Source organism: Oryctolagus cuniculus, chromosome 3 (assembly GCF_964237555.1).
Source record: "Oryctolagus cuniculus chromosome 3, mOryCun1.1, whole genome shotgun sequence".
NCBI lineage: Eukaryota > Metazoa > Chordata > Mammalia > Lagomorpha > Leporidae > Oryctolagus > Oryctolagus cuniculus.
The window spans coordinates 154,433,900-154,443,317 of NC_091434.1; the positions used below are offsets into that span (position 1 = coordinate 154,433,900).

The following is a 9,418-nucleotide window of genomic DNA, read 5'->3' on the forward strand; positions in this document are numbered from 1 at the left end:
CATCCAGTGGCGGGAACGGACCTACTAAAGGTGGTTGGATGGCTTTGGGGCTGATGCCTTTTTAATTGATTGGCTGAAGCATAGGGTCCAAGCTGCTGGGTGTATGTGCCAAACTGCAGGGTCTTAGGAAGCTATCAATCACCTTATTTGCCCTGAGAAGACACCAGGAACTCTAGGTATTTCTCTGTTCTCTGCTAATCGGCTGTTGCTAGGAGAGTTTATCGCAAGGGGAGTTCATTTATTTTCTTTTAGGAGCTTCTGGCTTAGGGCTCAGGGCCTGGTCAGGCCCAAGTTACAAGATGGAGGCCTAATTTAAATTAGTTACACCTTGATCCAGGCTCAGGTCTCACAATTTCAAGTCATGTTCAAAGCTACAAATGATTGGAATGTGAAAAATATTAATATTTTCAGTTTTTATTACATATATAATTCAGTTTTAGATTTCCAGTAGTCTTTTGGTAAAGATTGGGTTAATTCAATATGTAGATACCGAGCAATTGTTGATGCCCTCATAGTTTTGGTAATAGCAAGAGAGAGGAAAGATCTTTGGCAAGTTATTTCAATAATCTAGAAAAGACATAGTGAAGATCTAAAGTAGATCAGTATCAAAAGCATTTAATTTAGTTTTTTAAAATACATTTATTCATTTTTTTTTAATGGCAGTGAGGGAGAGAGAAATCTTCCCTGTGTTAGCTCACTCTCCAAATGGCTAAAATGACCTGTACTGGGCCACTCCAAAGCCAAGAGCCAGAAACTCCATTTACATCTCCCATGTGTGTGGCATGTGTCCAAGCTCTTGGGCCATTCTCCATTGCCTTCCTTAGTGCATTAGTAGGGAGCTGGATAGGAAGCTGAGAAGCTGGGATTTCAACTGTCAGTTTGATAGGGACTTTTGGCATTGTAGGAGGCAGCTTAACCTGTTGTGCCAAAACGCAGGCCCCAAGAGTTGAATTTTCAAAGAGAGGTTTGTGTTTTTCAATCTGGTAACCATAGAATTCTGAAAATTTCATGGAATAAGGTGTGACTTAAGCATTGTATCAAAACTGTATAAACATGGCAGCCTTCCTACACACACATATACTTTATAAAAACTTTTTTTATTTCTTAATAGTGATAATGAACAAGATATTTGAAAATATTACAGAATTCATAATTTTATCTGTATTGTAGATTAATAGTTAATACAAGTTATCCTATTTTAGTCCTCTAAAATTTGAAGAATATATTCCTATTTGCAATATCACAAATACATATTTATATTGATGTCAAGTTTATTCTGATGCATGCAGGTGAATGGATGATGGTGTCCTTTGAGGACCATGGACATACAGGAAAAGTAGAAAGATAATGTGTTCAGATACAGATGCTGATCTTCTAATTTTTAAATATTTTATAAGTATACCTCCACATTTTTTTTAACTTTTATTTAATGAATATAAATTTCCAAAGTACAGCTTAGGGATTACAATGGCTTCCCCCACATACCGTCCCTCCCACCCACTACCCTCCCCTTTCCCACTCCCTCTCCCCTTCCATTCACATCAAGATTCATTTTCGATTATCTTAATATACAGAAGATCAGCTTAGTATATCTTAAGTAAGGATTTCAACAGTTTGCTCCCACACAGAAACATAAAGTGAAAAATAATAGATGATTTTTTTTAAGTGATGATGAAATCAGATCAGACCTATTGTCATGTTTAATCCCAGTGAGAGTCAAGTTGGGAGTTGATAATTTTTTTTTTTTTACAGAGGATCAGTTTAGTATGCATTAAGTAAGGATTTCAACAGTTTGCACCCCCATGAAAACACAAAGTGAAATATATTGTTTGAGTACTCGTTATAGCACTAAATCTCAATACACAGCACATTAAGGACAGAGATCCTACATGAGGAGTAAGTGCACAGTGACTCCTGTTGTTGACTTTACCAATTGACACTCCTGTCTATGGCATCAGTAGTCTCCCTATGCTCCGGTCATGAGTTTCCAAGGCTATGGAAGCCCTCTGAGTTCTCCGATTCTTATCTTGTTTAGACAAGGTCATAGTCAAAGTGGAGGTTCTCTCCTCCCTTCAGAGAAAGGTACCTCCTTCTTTGAAGACCTGTTCTTTCCACTGGGATCTCACTCGCAGAGGTCTTTTGCCAGAGTGTCTTGGCTTTCCATGCCTGAAATACTCTCATGGGCTTTTCAGCCAGATCCGAATGCCTTTAGGGCTGATTCTGAGGCCAGAGTGCTATTTAGGACATCTGCCATTCTATGAGTCTGCTGAGTATCTCACTTCCCATGTTGGATCACTCTCCCCTTTATTTATTCCATCGGTTAGTGTTAGCAGGTACTAGACTTGTTTATGTGCTCCCTTTGACTCTTAGTCCTTTCATTATGATCAATTGTGAACTGAAATTGATCACTTGGAATAGTGAGGTGGCATTGGTACATGCCACCTTGATGGGATTGAATTGGAATCCCCTGGTATGTTTTTAACTCTACCATTTGGGGCAAGTCAGCTTGAGCATGTCCCAAATTATACATCTCTTCCCTCTCTTATTCCCACTCTTATGTTTAACAGGGATCACATTTCAGTTAATTTTTAACACTTAAGAATAATTGTGTATTAATTACAGAATTAAACCAGTCATATTAAGTAGAACAGACAAAAAAACTACTAAGAGGGATAATGTATTAAGTTGTTCATTAACAGTCAGGGCTATGCTGATCAAGTCACCGTTTCCCATAGTGTCCGTTTCACTTCAGGAGGTTTCCTTTTTGGTGTTCAGTCAGTTGTCACCGATCAGGGAGAACATATGGTATTTGTCCCTTTGGGACTGGCTTATTTCACTCAGCATGATGTGTTCCAGATTCCTCCATTTTGTTGCAAATGACTGGATTTCGTTGTTTCTTACTGCGGTATAGTATTCTAAAGAGTACATATCCCATAATTTCTTTATCCAGTCTACCGTTGATGGGCATTTAGGTTGGTTCCAAGTCTTAGCTATTGTGAATTGAGCTGCAATAAACATTAGGGTGCAGACCGCTTTTTTGTTTGCCAATTTAAATTCCTTTGGGTAGATTCCAAGGAGTGGGATGGCTGGGTCGAACGGTAGGGTTATTTTCAGGTTTCTGAGGAATCTCCAGACTGACTTCCATAGTGGCTTGACCAGTTTGCATTCCCACCCACAGTGGGTTAGTGTCCCTTTTTCCCCACATCCTCGCCAGCATCTGTTGTTGGTAGATTTCTGAATGTGAGCCATTCTAACCGGGGTGAGGTGAAACCTCATTGTGGTTTTGATTTGCATTTCCCTGATTGCTAATGACCTTGAACATTTTTTCATGTGCCTGTTGGCCATTTGGATTTCCTCTTTTGAAAAATGTCTATTGATATACCTCCACATTTTTATGGGATACAATACAGTATTTCCACACATGTATACACCATTAACTGATTGAGTTAGGAAATTAGATTTCCATGTCCTTATCTTTTCTCTATGTTGGGAACCTACCAGGTCAACTCTTCCAGTTCTTTTTATAAAATAAAATGTTATTGGATGCAGATTTTGAAGTATTTAGAGAATTGTCCCAGGAGGTAGTTACAGGTGCAGGAGCGACTTATTCCTAGAAAAGTCTTTGATAGCCAAATTTGGGTCTATCATTCTATCCAACCAACTACCCAGCTAATGAATACTAAACCCTCAGATAGGGGAAGTGAGTGGAGAGAGGTGGTAGAGTATGAAGTCCTTAAAACAGAATTCTTGAAAACACAGCCACTAGTGGTACTAATTAAAGGGAGAACTGCAAGATGGAGAAAGTTATCTGAACATCAAAGGAAGAAAAGAATATTAAATTCTCTCAATATTTTTCTAAGCTCTGAGGTGACCATAATTTAGTTCATAATAGCAAAATTCAATTAGAATTGCCACTCAAATTGTACTTATATGTAATTATATAAGTGTTTTCTTTTAAATAAGATTATGCAATCAGTCATCATTTTTAATGAACTTAAGATAAAGTGTCACATTGACTATGCTTTAACTGTTACATATAATATGACATCTGACATGTGAATATGTGATCCAGTTTCATGACATACAGGAACACAGAATAATTTGCTACAATCTCACTTCCATTATTTTCAGAATGTCAGGCAAAAGTTTGCAGTATGAGTACTCCCTCAGGACAATACAAGGTTTTATTGTCTCAATAACCCATAGTTAGCACAAATTGCTCATAGAATATTGCTTAATAAGGCTAACTTGTATTCCATTTATTGGAAATCCAGTTTTCAGTGGGTTGAGCCCATTTGTACTATACATTCAAATATTGATAAGTAATTGATGAACAGTTGCTCAGCATCTACAACACACATCCAACATTTTGACAGGTGCAATTTTAAAGTGATTCAAGTTGATTTAATTTTAAAATATAACCTTGTGGAGCTTTGTGTTTTTTATTTGGCTTGCCGAAGAAAAAAAAATCCTGGAAATAAAATGTTACCGAATGTGTGTATAAAAATCATGAATGATCTTATCCTTAAATCTTTAATCAGCTTTAATTTGCTTTTGGAAACGAACTTATTGATAAAGCTATCCTCACAATTGTGTCAGGACATGAAAGCAGACAGGCGTTGTGGAGCAGCAGGTTAAGGGCTACTTGTGACATCTGCATCTCATGTCAGAGTGTTGGTTTGAATCCTTGTTAGTCTATACTTCTGATTCAACTCCCTGCTGAGGCATTTGGGAGGCATTGGATGGTGGCTTAGGTGCTTGGGCCCCTTCTTCTTTTGTGGGAAATCCAGATGGAATTGTGGGCTCCTGGCCTCAACCTAGTCCAACTATGGCTGTTGTAGGTGTATTGGGGAGAGCGAACCAGCAGGTAGAAGATCTCTCAGTCTCTACCTATGTTGCTTGACCTTTCAAGTAGAGGGGGCGGGGGAAGAACCCTATGTGCTTGTCTATGGATGAATGGATAAATAAATATTATCATTATAATATGTGTATTGTATATATCCATCTATATGAAATGAGACATCATTCAGCCTTTACAAAGGAGATTCATGTCTCAACATGGGTGAATCTGAAAGATATTAGGCTGAGTGAAATAGAGAAAGGAAGAAAAACATACATGATCGTACTGTGAAATTCAAAAAAAGTCTAACACATAGCAATACACAGTACAACTATGGTTACTATTTTTGAGAACTTGGGGTGGTTAGGGAAATGTAGATCAAAGGTACAAAGGTGCAGCTCTGTGGAATGAGTAAATCTGGAGACTAATAAATACATGGCATGGGAGTTAAAGGTAAGGATACTGCATTGTATACTGGGAATTTGCTGGGAGAAAATGTAGAGTTTAGATGCTCTCACCACACATTTGAGGTGATGATTATGTTAATTTGCTTGAATATAGTGACCATTTCACTGTGTATATGTAAATGAAAACATGGTGCTTTGCACCTTATGTATATAAAACAAAGAAAAAAGAAAATAAAGCGACACAGACATTTTCTCCAGACACTAGTTTATCAACTTTTTGAAGAACTTCTCAAAATTGTTCCAAGGAGTAAAATTAACTTTGTTCTTGACTTTTGTCACTTAAACATCAGTGACTAAGTAAAAGCTTTTCATTTTCCTTATGTCAACCCTGACAGCTCCCTGAGGTCTAAATGACCAATTAGTGCCAAAACTGAAGACACTTCAGTTACTTGATTTAGCCCCTGAGCTGCGCTGAGCTTAACACTGTTAAAAGGCTGGGAATTAAAATTCTTTTTGAATGTAAGCTAAACCTTGAGCAAGATCCTGGAGTTTTCTTAATATCATTCAGTTTTCTATAGTTAAGTCCAATTTAACTGTTTTCCTTTCATTCCCTTTTTCTTTATTATATTATCATTTACAATGTAAATTAGTGCCACAAAGAACAAAAAAACACATTGAAAAGTACTGAAAATAGGTGACATTTTTAGCAATTACCTGTGCATTTTATAAATTACAATTTGAGCTGATATATCTAAAGTAATATTTAATTTAACTGCTTAGGTTTTCAACTTACAATTTTTATCTTATCTGAAGCAATACATTAAGATGCTATATTTTCATATGGCTTTACTTTTCCATTTCACATTCACATTGCTTTATTTTTCATTTTATATGTTCAATAGCAGAATTAATTCTTAGTTGTGCCTTGAATATTGCAAGCCCTGAAAGTAAATGTTGCATACATTAATGAAGTTGATAATTGTGAAGTATTTAGAATAGAACAATATAAGAACAATTTGTATTTTTAAATCATTATGTACTCGCGCTACTTTATGACACATTTAAAATATGACTATGAATTCGTTTTGAATGTTTTTGTATTTCTAAATTTTGATTCCACAACAAGTATTTTATACTTAATGTTACCATTTTTATTTAAAGATTTTTATTGGGGGCCGGGCACAGCCCCGGGGATGCCTGGTGTGCGGGAGCACGGTGGGCGCCCAGCTCCGCGCTAGGCCGCAGGTGCGGCCGGGGGTGTGTCTGCTGGTGACCGGCTGGCCCAGTGGCATGTGCGCAGCTCGGTGACAAGAGGGCCAGGGCGGGAGGGCGGGTGCGCGGCCGCCAACCCCCACCCCCACCCCGCACAAAGCCCAGCCTGGGGTGGGGGTGGGGGTGGGGGGTTGGGGGGTGGGGGCTCTGGCAGCGCTGGGAGGCTCCGCCCGGGGAAGGCTGCGCGCTCAGAGCCCTGCCTTCCAGGGCCGCTGCCCCCCTACAGGACGGAGGGCACAAGCAGAAGGCCATGGGGACCTGAGGGAAAGCCACGTCCCAGAGCTTCGTGGAGTTTGGAGATGTGGCCCTAGGTTTCTCCCAGGAGGAGTGGGAGTGGCTGAACCCCGCTCAGAGGACGCTGTACGGTATGTGATGTTGGAGAACTACAGGAACCTGGCATCGCTGGGACTTCGCGGTTCCAAGCCCGCTGTGATCTCCTCTTTGGAACAAGGGAAAGAGCCTTGGGCAGTGAAGAGAAAGATGGCAAGAAGCTGGAGCCTAGACTTGAAGACTGTGGAGGAAAGTAAGAAGTTTCCCAAAGAGGGACTTTTGTGAAGAAAGGTTTCCCAGGCAGTGAGGACAGAGAGACTCAGAAACTGCAGTCTGGAATACTCTATGTTGGGGGACGATGATGCTCTGTTTGAGACACGGCCGGGCTTGGGGAGTGTCACGGTTATGGCCTTAGACTCCTCCCAGCAACCGGACCCAGCGCAGAGGAGCCTCTGGAAGCGTGTAGTGTGGGAGAACCACAGTGACCTGGGAGCCTCAGAACATTGTGTTTCCAAGCCCGATTTCGTCTCGTTATTGGAGGAAGGGAAGGAGCCCTGGATGGGGAGGAGAGATGTGACAGGAGGCCTGTTCTCACTTGAGTGTGCGAGAGCCTGGTGTGGAAAAGCCAGTGCAGGCCAGCAATCTGTCAGTGAGACTCAGGAATTATTTCCAAAGCAGGACTCACGTGCTGACGAGATAAAGGGCAGGACTTCACACACTAAACTTGGGTGGTCCAATTTCAGAGAAAATTAGGATTCTGAGTGTGTGTTTGGAAAGAAGTAAGTCAAGAGACACAATTCAGGCAAGGGACCATTACTCATAACAAAACCCACTCTAAGGAGAGTGTGTGTAACAAATCTGAAAAGTGTTTCCACTTGGACAATTCAGAAGAGAGACTTCATAATCACAACTCAATTGAAATTTTCCCAAAAAGTTCAGCAGTAATAAAGCAAACAGGAATCTATGCAGGAAAGAAGTTTTCAAATGTAATGAATGTAAGAAAACTTTTACTCAGAGCTCATCCCTTAGTGTTCACCAGAGAATTTGTACTGGAGAGAAGCCCTATAAATGTAATGACTGTAAGAAAGGCCTTTTGTGATGGTTCTTCCTTCGCACACCGTAAGAGATGTCACACTGGCAAGAAGCCCTATGAATGAAGTGAATGTGGGAAGGCTTTTATACAGAACACATCCCTTAGCCGTCACCGGAGATACTGTCACACTGGGGAGAAACCTTTTGACTGCATTGTTTGTGGGCTTAATCAACATAGGAGAATTCATACTGGAGAGAAACCTTACACATGTGATGTTTGTCATAAGTCCTTTAGGTATGGCTCATCCCTTACTGTACATCAGAGGATTCACACCGGGGAAAAACTGTATGAATGTGATGTGTGCAGAAAAGCCTTCAGCCATCATGCGTCTCTCACTCAACATCAAAGAGTACATTCTGGAGAAAAGCCTTTTAGGTGTAAAGAATGTGGGAAGCCTTTGAGGCAGAATATACACCTTGCTAGTCATTTAAGGGTTCATACTGGGGAGAAACCTTCTGAATGTGGGGAGTGTGGGAAGTCCTTCAGCATCAGTTCACAGCTTGCCACTCCTCAGAGGACTCATACTGCAGAGAAGCCCTATGAATGTAAGGTTTGCAGTAAAGCATTTACGCAGAAGGCTCACCTTGCACAGCATCAGGAAACTCATACAGGAGAGAAACCCTGTGAATGTAAGGAGTGTGGTAAAGTCTTCATCCAGCCCACACACCTCATTCAACATCAGAGAGTTCATACTGGAGAGAAACTGTATAAATGTATGGGATATGGGAAGGCCTTTGGTGATAACTCATCATGTACTCAACATCAAAGACTCCACACCATCCAAAGACCTTATGAATGTATTGAATGTGGAAAGGCCTTCAAGACAGAGTCATCCGTTATTTGTCATCGCAGGAGTCACACTGGAGAGAAACAATATGAATGTAGTGCATGTGGCAAGGCCTTCAGCCATCGCCAGTCCCTTAGTGTGCCTCAGAGAATCATTCTGGAAAGAAACCGTATGAATGTAAGGAATGTAGGATTGGGCACCTCAATCAACATAAGAGATTTCATACTGGAGAGAGATCCTACAACTATAGCAAAAGTCAAAGAGCCTTTAGGCAAACCATGCACTTTGCTCACCATCAGCGAATGCACACTGGAGAGTCCTCGACGCGCCCTTCTTTACCTTCCACATCAAGTTCTGTGGATCTGTTTCCCAAATTTCTCTGGAATCCATCCTCACTTCCATCGGCATAGTCTGAAGACTGCATCATTTCAGCCAGACAATCCAATAGTTTGGAAACTGATCTCCCTGCGCTTTTGTTTTATTTTACTTTTGTCCCTTACATTGCAGGCAGATTGACTTTTTAGATGTAATTATATTAAATTCACTCATAAAAATACTTGTGTTGAAATCCTTTAAATTGCTTAGTGCATAAGATTTGCTTAACATGATTACTGGGCCATACTAGGTGTTCAGTAAAGTTAACTCTTCAAAAATAGTATTGTTTAGAGCATTAAAAAGTGAGCATAGTCAGCTCTGATTTTTTAAAAAAAATGATGTAATAGGATGAGGCAAGGAGAAACCAGATTTGA

At 40.2% G+C, this 9,418-nt stretch overlaps 1 pseudogene; it reads left to right on the forward strand.

Moving 5' to 3' along the window:
• LOC100344058 (zinc finger protein 28 homolog pseudogene) overlaps window positions 1-9,079 on the forward strand; it is a 40,131-nt pseudogene extending 31,052 nt beyond the window's left edge.
• The last annotated feature ends 339 nt before the right edge of the window (window positions 9,080-9,418 follow it).